This window comes from Ranitomeya imitator, chromosome 5, assembly GCF_032444005.1.
Source record: "Ranitomeya imitator isolate aRanImi1 chromosome 5, aRanImi1.pri, whole genome shotgun sequence".
NCBI lineage: Eukaryota > Metazoa > Chordata > Amphibia > Anura > Dendrobatidae > Ranitomeya > Ranitomeya imitator.
In genome coordinates, this window is record NC_091286.1 from 666,789,739 (window position 1) to 666,801,684 (window position 11,946).

The following is an 11,946-nucleotide window of genomic DNA, read 5'->3' on the forward strand; positions in this document are numbered from 1 at the left end:
GATCCTCCTTTTGCAAAAATAACAGCCTCTAATTGCTTCCTGTAGCTTTTAATGAGTTCCTGGATCCTGGATGAAGGTATTTTTGACCATTCCTCTTTACAAAACAATTCCAGTTCAGTTAAGTTTGATGGTCGCCAAGCATGGACAGCCCTCTTCAAATGATCCCACAGATGTTCAATGATATTCAGGTCTGGGGACTGGGATGGCCATTCCAGAACAATGTAATTGTTCCTCTGCATGAATGCCTGAGTAGATTTGGAGCGCTGTTTTGGATCATTGTGTTGCTGAATGATCCATCCCCTGCGTAACTTCAACTTTGTCACTGATTCATGAACATTATTGTCTAGAATCTGCTGATACTGAGAGGAACCCATGCGTCCCTCAACTTTAACAAGATTCCCGGTGCCGGCATTGGCCACATAGCCCCAAAGCATGATGGAACCTCCACCAAATTTTACTGTGGGTAGCAAGTGTTTTTCTTGGAATGCTGTGTTTTTTGGCCGCCATGCATAAAGCCTTTTTGTATGACCAAACAACTCAATCTTGTTTTCATCAGTCCACAAGACCTTCTTCCAAAAAGAAATTGGCTTCTCCAAATGTGCTTTTGCATACCTCAGCCGACTCTGTTTGTGGCGTGCTTGCAGAAACGGCTTCTTTCGCATCACTCTCCCATACAGCTTCTACTTGTGCAAAGTGCGTTGTATAGTTGACCGATGCACAGTGACACCATCTGCAGCAAGTTGATGCTGCCGCTCTCTGGAGGTGGTCTGAGGATTGTCCTTGACTGATCTCACCATTCTTCTTCTCTGCCTTTCTGATGTTTTTCTTGGCCTGCCACTTCTGGCCTTATCAAGAACTGTACCTGTGTTCTTCCATATCCTTACTATGTTCCTCACAGTGGAAATTGACAGGTTAAATCTCTGAGACAGCTTTTTGTATCCTTCCCCTGAACAACTATGTTGAATAATCTTTGTTTTCAGATCATTAGACAGTTGTTTTGAGGAGCCCATGATGCCACTCTTCAGAGGAGATTCAAACAGGAGAACAACTTGCAAGTGGCCATTTTAAGTAGCTTTTCTCATGATTGCATACACCTGGCTATGAAGTTCAAAGCTCAATGAGGTTAGAAAACCAAAAAAGGTACTTTAGTAAGTCTGTAAAAAGTAGGTAGGAGTATTTAAAACAAGAAAATGATAAGGGTGCCCATACTTACGTACCTGTCATATTTTGTTTGAATGCAGATTGCACATTTTCCGTTAGTACAATAAACCTCATTTCAAGGCAGAAACATTACTGTGTCCAACAGTTATTGGATTAATGAAACTGAAATAGCTGTTGCAAAGAAAACAATTTTTATAAAACAATAAGCTTAAGATTAATAGGGGTGCCCAAACCTTTTGATATAACTGCATGTATTCTATGTGTATGTATCTATTCTATCTATTCTATTCTAACCTGTTACTCTGTGATTTTACTGTACATGACACATGAATTGCTAGAAGTTAACTTGGAAAATCATCTTACGCTTTTACAAAGAGACCTGTCCAGCATATCCAAACATGAACCTTCTTGTTTAGGAAGAATCGTAACATACAAGATTTTTGTGCTTCCCAAACTCTTGTATGTATTTAGAACAATTCCTCTTTTACCTAGCAACGTATTGATTTCTAGATTTTAAGCAAAACTCTCTAGGTACGTATGGAAAAATAAAAACCCTCAGAGTCGCCAACAAAACTCTCCAAAGAAAGAACCTAAATGGTAGACTAGGAGCAAAAAATATATCAAGTTATCATCTAGCATCCTTGATAAAACAAAGGTTTCATTGGATTACCCTAAACTCAACTTCTAGATGGTCACTATTGGAAAAATCTAACAACAAGACTACTTAAAAAACTCTCATTCTAGCCCATTTACTAGATAATACCCTTCCCCTTCAAAAATCACAGATTATAGTTTCCTCAATACACGCTTGGAAAATACTATTTAAAGCATTAAAACTATCCCCATCACAATTTAAAAAATAAATAAATAAGTTTTAAAAATAATCATCTCCCAACTAGTGTTGAGCATTCCGATGCCGCAAGTATCGGGTATCGGCCGATACTTGCGGTATCGAAATTCCGATACCGAGATCCGATACTTTTGTGGTATCGGGTATCGGTATCGGATCCATAGTGAGGTGTAAAATAAAGAATTAAAATAAAAAATATTGACATATTCACCTCTCTGGCGGCCCCTGGACATCACGCTGGTAACCGGCCGGCTTCTTTGTTTAAAATGAGCGCGTTTAGGACCTGCGAATGACGTCGCGGCTTCTGATTGGTCGCGTGCCGCCCATGTGACCGTCACGCGACCAATCAGAAGCCGTGACGTCATTCGCAGGTCCTAAATTCCTAGAATTAGGAGTTTAGTGAATGAGAATGACGTCGCGGCTTCTGATTGGTCGCGTGCCGCATTTTAAACAAAGAAGCCTGCCGGTTACCAGCGTGATGTCCAGGGGCCGCCGGAGAGGTGAATATATCAATATTTTTTTATTTTAATTCTTTATTTTACACATTAATATGGATCCCAGAGCCTGAAGGAGAGTTTCCTCTCCTTCAGACCCTGGGAACCATCAGTATACCTTCCGATACTTGGTGTCCCATTGACTTGTATTGGTATCGGGTATCAGTATCGGCGATATCCGATATTTTTCGGGTATCGGCCGATACTATCCGATACCGATACTTTCAAGTATCGGACGGTATCGCTCAACACTACTCCCAACTCAATTTAAAACCCTGGAAAGTGAAGGGTATAAAATATATCTCAGATTTATTCCTTGACGAGGATAAGTATTTCTCGCCATTTTACCTTCTTCTGGAAAAATTCTAACTTGATGATATATGTTTTGTCTCATACCTCGATATTAAGAGATACATTACTAACATCAATAAAAAGAAAATCTTTCAGAATGTACCAATCCCAACAAAGATCTCCAGTTTACTTAGAGAACTCCTTCATTTGGAGTACTAAAAATCATTATAAACACGTTAATAGTGACCTAGAATTATTGAAATCCAACAATATAAATAATTGGGAGAAATATTTTAAAATTAACTTTTTAATACAGGACTGGAAAAAAGCTATAAAAATGTCATACAAGTCAAATCTTTGAGTTACTCTCCATGAAGCATACTACAAATTACTAGCCAGATGGTACCTCACCCCTCAAAGAATGCATGCAATTTCTTTATCTTACTCTGTCCTTTACTGGAGAGAATGTGGCTCCAATGAACACTTGAAACTTCTCTTTTGGGATTGTATACATATCAAACGTCTTTGGGGAAAATTGAATCTTATTTCATGATATCACAATTGGCATTACTCTCTTGGGCATAAATAATCTTTTAAAAGACCATCATTATATTATAGCAACTTTGAAACTCATCAAAGAGAATGAAGACTTTCTAGACAGAACAGAAGCATCTCTACTGGTCACAGAAGGTGCAAAAAGTGTCAGAGAACCTCCAAAAGCAGATGAGTGGAAGCATGTGACCAAAAGAAGCAAGAAGACCATGGAGAAATCACCAACCACACAACTGAAGAACCGATATCAAATCTTTGTAGAGGATGAAGATGGCACACCTAAGAATGAAGCAATACCAGCAAGCAAAAAAGAAAAGAGCACACAGCAACAAGTGACAGCAAAAAGTACAGCCAAGAAGCAACGAAGAGTGGTGGTGGTGGGAGACTCACTACTGAGAGGCACCGAAGCAGCCATCTGCAGACCGGACATAACTGCAAGAGAAGTATGCTGCCTTCCAGGTGCGATGATCAAGGATGTGACCGATAGGATACCAAAGCTCTTCAGCTCCAAGGACGTCCACCCATTTCTTCTGATACATGTTGGCACCAATGACACGGCAAGGAAGGACCTACCGACAATCTGCAAGGACTTTGAAGAGTTGGGGAAGAAAGTAAAGGAACTGGATGCACAGGTAGTTTTTTCTTCTATCCTTCCAGTAGACGGGCATGGCACCAGGAGATGGAACAGGATCCTTGATGCAAACAACTGGCTAAGACGATGGTGCAGACAACAAGGATTTGGATTCCTGGACCACGGTGTGAATTACTGGTATGATGGACTCCTCGCCAGAGACGGACTACACCTCAACAAACCTGGGAAACACACATTCGCCAGAAGACTCGCTACACTCATCAGGAGGGCGTTAAACTAGAAGAAGAGGGGACGGGAAGAAAAACATTAGACTCGAACAAAGACGACCCAGGAAAACATACTCAGAAGGGAGGTAAGAACATTTCTAAAACAATCCACAGTGAGGAGATTGGAACAAAACAAAATCCTCTAAACTGCATGCTCGCAAACGCCAGAAGCCTGACAAACAAGATGGAAGAACTAGAAGCAGAAATATCTACAGGTAACTTTGACATAGTGGGAATAACCGAGACATGGTTAGATGAAAGCTATGACTGGGCAGTTAACTTACAGGGTTACAGTCTGTTTAGAAAGGATCGTAAAAATCGGAGAGGAGGAGGGGTTTGTCTCTATGTAAAGTCTTGTCTAAAGTCCACTTTAAGGGAGGATATTAGCGAAGGGAATGAGGATGTCGAGTCCATATGGGTTGAAATTCATGGAGGGAAAAATGGTAACAAAATTCTCATTGGGGTCTGTTACAAACCCCCAAATATAACAGAAAGCATGGAAAGTCTACTTCTAAAGCAGATAGATGAAGCTGCAACCCATAATGAGGTCCTGGTTATGGGGGACTTTAACTACCCGGATATTAACTGGGAAACAGAAACCTGTGAAACCCATAAAGGCAACAGGTTTCTGCTAATAACCAAGAAAAATTATCTTTCACAATTGGTGCAGAATCCAACCAGAGGAGCAGCACTTTTAGACCTAATACTATCTAATAGACCTGACAGAATAACAAATCTGCAGGTGGTTGGGCATTTAGGAAATAGCGACCACAATATTGTGCAGTTTCACCTGTCTTTCACTAGGGGGACTTGTCAGGGAGTCACAAAAACATTGAACTTTAGGAAGGCAAAGTTTGAACAGCTTAGAGATGCCCTTAATCTGGTAGACTGGGACAATATCCTCAGAAATGAGAATACAGATAATAAATGGGAAATGTTTAAGAACATCCTAAATAGGCAGTGTAAGCGGTTTATACCTTGTGGGAATAAAAGGACTAGAAATAGGAAAAACCCAATGTGGCTAAACAAAGAAGTAAGACAGGCAATTAACAGTAAAAAGAAAGCATTTGCACTACTAAAGCAGGATGGCACCATTGAAGCTCTAAAAAACTATAGGGAGAAAAATACTTTATCTAAAAAACTAATTAAAGCTGCCAAAAAGGAAACAGAGAAGCACATTGCTAAGGAGAGTAAAACTAATCCCAAACTGTTCTTCAACTATATCAATAGTAAAAGAATAAAAACTGAAAATGTAGGCCCCTTAAAAAATAGTGAGGAAAGAATGGTTGTAGATGACGAGGAAAAAGCTAACATATTAAACACCTTCTTCTCCACGGTATTCACGGTGGAAAATGAAATGCTAGGTGAAATCCCAAGAAACAATGAAAACCCTATATTAAGGGTCACCAATCTAACCCAAGAAGAGGTGCGAAACCGGCTAAATAAGATTAAAATAGATAAATCTCCGGGTCCGGATGGCATACACCCACGAGTACTAAGAGAACTAAGTAATGTAATAGATAAACCATTATTTCTTATTTTTAGTGACTCTATAGCGACAGGGTCTGTTCCGCAGGACTGGCGCATAGCAAATGTGGTGCCAATATTCAAAAAGGGCTCTAAAAGTGAACCTGGAAATTATAGGCCAGTAAGTCTAACCTCTATTGTTGGTAAAATATTTGAAGGGTTTCTGAGGGATGTTATTCTGGATTATCTCAATGAGAATAACTGTTTAACTCCATATCAGCATGGGTTTATGAGAAATCGCTCCTGTCAAACCAATCTAATCAGTTTTTATGAAGAGGTAAGCTATAGACTGGACCACGGTGAGTCATTGGACGTGGTATATCTCGATTTTTCCAAAGCGTTTGATACCGTGCCGCACAAGAGGTTGGTACACAAAATGAGAATGCTTGGTCTGGGGGAAAATGTGTGTAAATGGGTTAGTAACTGGCTTAGTGATAGAAAGCAGAGGGTGGTTATAAATGGTATAGTCTCTAACTGGGTCGCTGTGACCAGTGGGGTACCGCAGGGGTCAGTATTGGGACCTGTTCTCTTCAACATATTCATTAATGATCTGGTAGAAGGTTTACACAGTAAAATATCGATATTTGCAGATGATACAAAACTATGTAAAGCAGTTAATACAAGAGAAGATAGTATTCTGCTACAGATGGATCTGGATAAGTTGGAAACTTGGGCTGAAAGGTGGCAGATGAGGTTTAACAATGATAAATGTAAGGTTATACACATGGGAAGAGGGAATCAATATCACCATTACACACTGAACGGGAAACCACTGGGTAAATCTGACAGGGAGAAGGACTTGGGGATCCTAGTTAATGATAAACTTACCTGGAGCAGCCAGTGCCAGGCAGCAGCTGCCAAGGCAAACAGGATCATGGGGTGCATTAAAAGAGGTCTGGATACACATGATGAGAGCATTATACTGCCTCTGTACAAATCCCTAGTTAGACCGCACATGGAGTACTGTGTCCAGTTTTGGGCACCGGTGCTCAGGAAGGATATAATGGAACTAGAGAGAGTACAAAGGAGGGCAACAAAATTAATAAAGGGGATGGGAGAACTACAATACCCAGGTAGATTAGCGAAATTAGGATTATTTAGTCTAGAAAAAAGATGACTGAGGGGCGATCTAATAACCATGTATAAGTATATAAGGGGACAATACAAATATCTCGCTGAGGATCTGTTTATACCAAGGAAGGTGACGGGCACAAGGGGGCATTCTTTGCGTCTGGAGGAGAGAAGGTTTTTCCACCAACATAGAAGAGGATTCTTTACTGTTAGGGCAGTGAGAATCTGGAATTGCTTGCCTGAGGAGGTGGTGATGGCGAACTCAGTCGAGGGGTTCAAGAGAGGCCTGGATGTCTTCCTGGAGCAGAACAATATTGTATCATACAATTATTAGGTTCTGTAGAAGGACGTAGATCTGGGTATTTATTATGATGGAATATAGGCTGAACTGGATGGACAAATGTCTTTTTTCGGCCTTACTAACTATGTTACTATGTTACTATGTATATTGTCATATATTTATTACTACCAACCATCTGATAGCTACCTATTGGAAGCGCAAAGATCCCCCTACAATAGAAGATATTATTGAAAGCATTGCGGCCCATAACATTTATGAACATATTTACGCTCTTAAAAGCTATAACATTGCAAAATACAAAAAAAAAAAAATGGTCTCTCTGGAATAGAAAACTTGGGACAACATTGATCTAATTGCTTAGCAGTACCACCTCTCAGTCAGTTAACAATCTTATATGTATCCTAGAAACATCACAATGTAGGTATAATTGTTTATTATAATATTTACTGGTCAATCGTTTGACCATAAAGTAGTTCTGACTCCCCTTTTCCCTTTCCCTTTTCCCCAACCTTATTAATTTGGTTATATCTTTATCCCCAACAACTTAGACATCTTTTTACTACACTACCAACCCTTTTATTTTATAGTTAAAATGTATTATTAATAGTTATGTTTGAAAATCTATTTTGTTACTGTTAAACCTAATTAAAAAGAAATAATTGAAAGAACTAGCGGGGCAATTTTATAGATCTGGTCGTATATCGCATTCTGTATGTGTACTTTGTTTATTTTTTGTTTTACGTTAATATATGTATTTATTGGCATAATATTTTTTTCATTTTTTGTGTGATTTGTTTAATATATTTTTACAATTTACTGAACCTTTATTTTCACTTTTTTACCTTGTCCAAGGATGGGACATCAACTTTCCCTGTCTTGATCGGTGTGAAGAAGAGTGTCTACTTCTTCTTTTTCACTGATAAGGAGGCACCAACTCACTAGGGGAATAAGGGCACATACCCGCAATAGCATTGACAACCACTCTACTCAACTGATGACATGTCATAACATCTGCTGCGGCAGACCTGAGTTTGATTAAGTGACAGCTTTCGCCTCTGGTCTCCAGCAGTCAATGTTGGTGGAAGGGCTGCACGGCAAACATTGAGTCTCAGTAGCAATAAAGAACATGTGGAAGCTTAAATCCATAGCTAATTAATAAGGCAAATGTTTGCATGCTATATAACAAAGAATTCAATCTCAACCCCGTTAGTACAAAAGTGCAAAAAATAACTTTATGCAAATCAGGGCAGATGAGTTATTAAAATCAGGCATACAGGTTACACCACACATATGGTGAAAAAAACACACTGTTTAAAACCAGAGAATAACAGTACAACCATGGTGCGACCACACAGGCATGAGAGGGTTAAATCAAGGATCAATATAAACTAATGACATGACAACCGTGTCAAATACCCTGATCTTAGACACATGGAAAGTAGGAAAAGCCACACAGGATGTACTAATGAATGTAAACTAGGTTATATATAGGACTTTATATAAATCATATAGACCATCCAAAGTTCCGTGTCCCATCGAAAAAAAACACCCACAGAAACGTATATCCAAATGAGGCAATTTGTATGAGAGTCAGTCAGTGCTGACATAAAAACAAATCAAATCCTCTTACCCATGTCTTAGATGCCTTAGGCCCCGACGCACGTTTCACCATCGCTTCCTCGGGGGGCTCATTGAGTCTTATTCCAAACACTTCTAGTAGCTTGCCTCTCAAATTCAAGTTTATATATAGTCTTTCTGCAGTGATGAGAGCGGACAGTATTATTATGGCATACACAGTCTGCTTTAAGCTATATTGGGGGCTTGTTCTTTCTCCCATCACATGTAGATGCCTGCTTGTGATTGGTGCAGCTGGCAGCCATTTGAGAGGATAGCTACTATTAGTATTTGTAGTGAGATAACTCACCAGCGCTGCCTCTCCCCCGACAATGGCTGCCAGAGATGAGAACTTAAAGGTGTTACAGTAGTTATTCACACTCAGGTCTGCTGTGCTTCAGCACATGTCAACCATCTGCAGCAAGTAGAGCAGACTAATTGCTAATGCATTTGTGGGGGCGTGTTCTACTTTCCCCATTGTGTTGTTGTCTGCTAACAATTGGTCAGCATCAGAAAAAGGAAGAAGCACACGCGTCCAGTAAAATCTCGCTGACAATGCCTACTTGGAGTTAAAGAAAATTAAATATTTAACCTCTTTCTGAACTCGGACGGGAGAGCACGTCAGAGATCAGATCCCCCTCTTTGATGCAGGGCTCCGGCGGTGAGCCTGCATCAAAGCCGGGACATGTCAGCTGTTTTGAACAGCTGACATGTGCCCACAATAGCGGCTGGTGAAATCGTGATTCACCTGCCGTTATTAACTAGTTAAATGCATTTAACTGGCGCTTCCGGCCGGGTGGCCGGAAATGAGCGCATTGCTGACCCCCGTCACATGATCGAGGGTCAGCAATGCTTCTGCATTGTAGCCATAGAGGTCCTTGAGACCTCTATGGTTAGTGATGCTGGCCTGCTGTGAGCGCCACCCTGTGGTCAGCGCTCATAGCGCACCTGCATTTTTGCGTTGTGCCAGCTTCTACCCTCCTATGCAGGCTATTGAAGCATGGCAAAGGTAAAAAAAAAAAAGTTAAAAAAATGTGAAAAAAATAAAAAATATATAAAAGTTTAAATCACCCCCCTTTTGCCCCATTCAAAATAAATAAATAAAAAAAAATCAAACCTACACATCTTTGGTATCGCCACGTTCAGAATCACCCGCTCTATCAATAAAAAAAAGGATTAACCTGATTGCTAAATGGCGTAGTGAGAAAAAAATTAGAAACGCCAGAATTATGTTTTTTTGGTCACCGCGACATTGCATTAAAATGCAATAACAGACGATGAAAAGAATTTATCTGCACCAAAATGCTATAATTAAAAACACCACCTCAGCATGCACAAAATACACCCTCGCCCGACCCCAGTTCAAGAAAAATGGAAGCGCTACGGGTATCGGAATATGGCGCAATTTTTTATTTTTTATCAAAGTTTGGAATTTTTTTTCACCACTTAGATAAAAGAGAACCTAGCCATGTTTGGTGTCTATGAACTCGAAATGACCTGTAGAATCATAACGGCAGGTCAGTTTTAGCATTTAGTGAATCTAGTAAAAAAGCCAATCAAAAAACAAGTTTGGGATTGCACTTTATTTGCAATTTCACCGCACTTGGAATTTTGTTCCCGTTTTCTAGTGCACGACATGCTAAAACCAATGATGTCGTTCAAAAGCACAACTTGTATCACAAAAAATAAGCCCTCACATTGTCATATTGACAGAAAAATAAATAAGTTATGGCTCTGGTAATAAAGGGAGCAAAAAACGAACACGGAAAAACGGAAAATCCCAAGGTCATGAAGGGGTTAAGTGCAAATTGTAAAATAATGAAAAAAAATTATGTTTCAGATTCAAAATGCAAAACATCAGTGTAAGGTCCTCTTTAAATACATACAGACAAATCAATGTTATAACAACTGAGCAAAGGTTCCTGCTTGTCTCTTGACCCCAATTCAATAAGTTAAGGTAGATGCATGTGACGTCTATAGCTAGTCTAGTCAGGTGTGGTAAAAAAATAAAATTACATCCCTCTAGGAGACTGCCATGGGGTCTAAGAACATAATTGCTTACCTCTCCGTTCTCTCTTATTTCTTTCACAATGTGTATGACCAGTGTGTTTTAAGTGCAGAGAATATTTATACCATTTGCTGACTTTGACTTTGTAATTTGAGTCAGGCTGCTCTTTCAACCTTCACAAGGAAATGATAATAATCTCTATGAACAGTCATCAGCCTTTCCCAGTTGTTGCATCACAGTTTACTTCTGACAAGTAATAGAAGCTGACTTGAAGTCTATTAATTTTCTGCAACGTTTCTAATTGTTTTCAGTTATACACACAATAGTTGGCTGGGATTACATCTTGCAGGGGGAAGGCAAAGAGGGTGAGATTCCTTTATTCTCAAAAATGACAGGGGTCCTACTGCTTGAACTTCCATTAAAGGGGCTCTGTCACCTGAATTTGGAGGGAACAATCGTCAGCCATAGGGGCGGGGTTTTCGGGTGTTTGATTCACCCTTTCCTTACCCGCTGCCTGCATGCTGGATGCAATATTGGATTGAAGTTCATTCTCTGTCCTCCGTAGTACATGCCTGCACAAGGCAATCTTCCAAGGCGCATCTGGGGTGGCTGGGGGCAGGCTGTAGCTGTTTCGTGTTTCGGCCGATCCCCCGACCCTGACTTTTCAAGATAATAGACCAATTCCACTAGACTCGACTTTTGAGAAAGTCGGGTTTCGCGAAACCCGGCTCGACCTCAAAAAAGGAAAAGTCGCTCAACCCTAACATACAGTATATAAATATATATATATTTATGTATTGTGTTATACTATATTGTCAAGTTATTGAAATGTAGAATTGGTCTTTTAGGTTTTTGTTGTATGCTGAGGAAAGCTATAGAGGAGAGGGTTTAATCCAAGAGCTTTTGATGAGGTCGACCTCAATAGGCATAACTACTTTATTTCCAGACTATGATGTTTGATTAGTTTCTTAGCCTAAGGAGGGAGATAAACCAAAGTCTTTAAGAGGATGCTTCTCAGAACATGGGCTGCAAACTGATGAGAGGGAAACAGAAGTGCTACACACTAGACATCTTGCTGATATTTGATTTGCCCAAGATGTCTCTTTTTTCCATTGAAATGTATTGTCAAGTTACACAGATGTTGCCAATGAAAATAATGTGCAAAATGGCGGTGCATAAAATATGTTACCAGACATGCAGGTTACATGTGATAAATTTG

At 39.8% G+C, this 11,946-nt stretch overlaps 1 protein-coding gene across 5 annotated transcripts in view; it reads right to left on the minus strand.

Annotated features, from left to right (window-relative positions):
* LOC138638729 (cytochrome P450 2C14-like) overlaps positions 1-10,873 on the minus strand; it is an 85,448-nt gene extending 74,575 nt beyond the window's left edge. For 2 of the 5 annotated variants that reach the window (XM_069728263.1, XM_069728266.1), the window contains exons 1-2: positions 10,782-10,816; positions 8,736-8,860 (exon numbers count right to left, since the gene is read on the minus strand). The gene's annotated coding sequence lies outside the window, so the exon portion shown is untranslated. Of the gene's footprint in view, positions 1-8,735; positions 8,861-10,781 lie in introns of all 5 variants that reach the window. The other 3 variants (XM_069728260.1, XM_069728264.1, XM_069728267.1) reach the window with 2 other exon arrangements.
* Between the last annotated feature and the right edge of the window lie 1,073 nt (positions 10,874-11,946).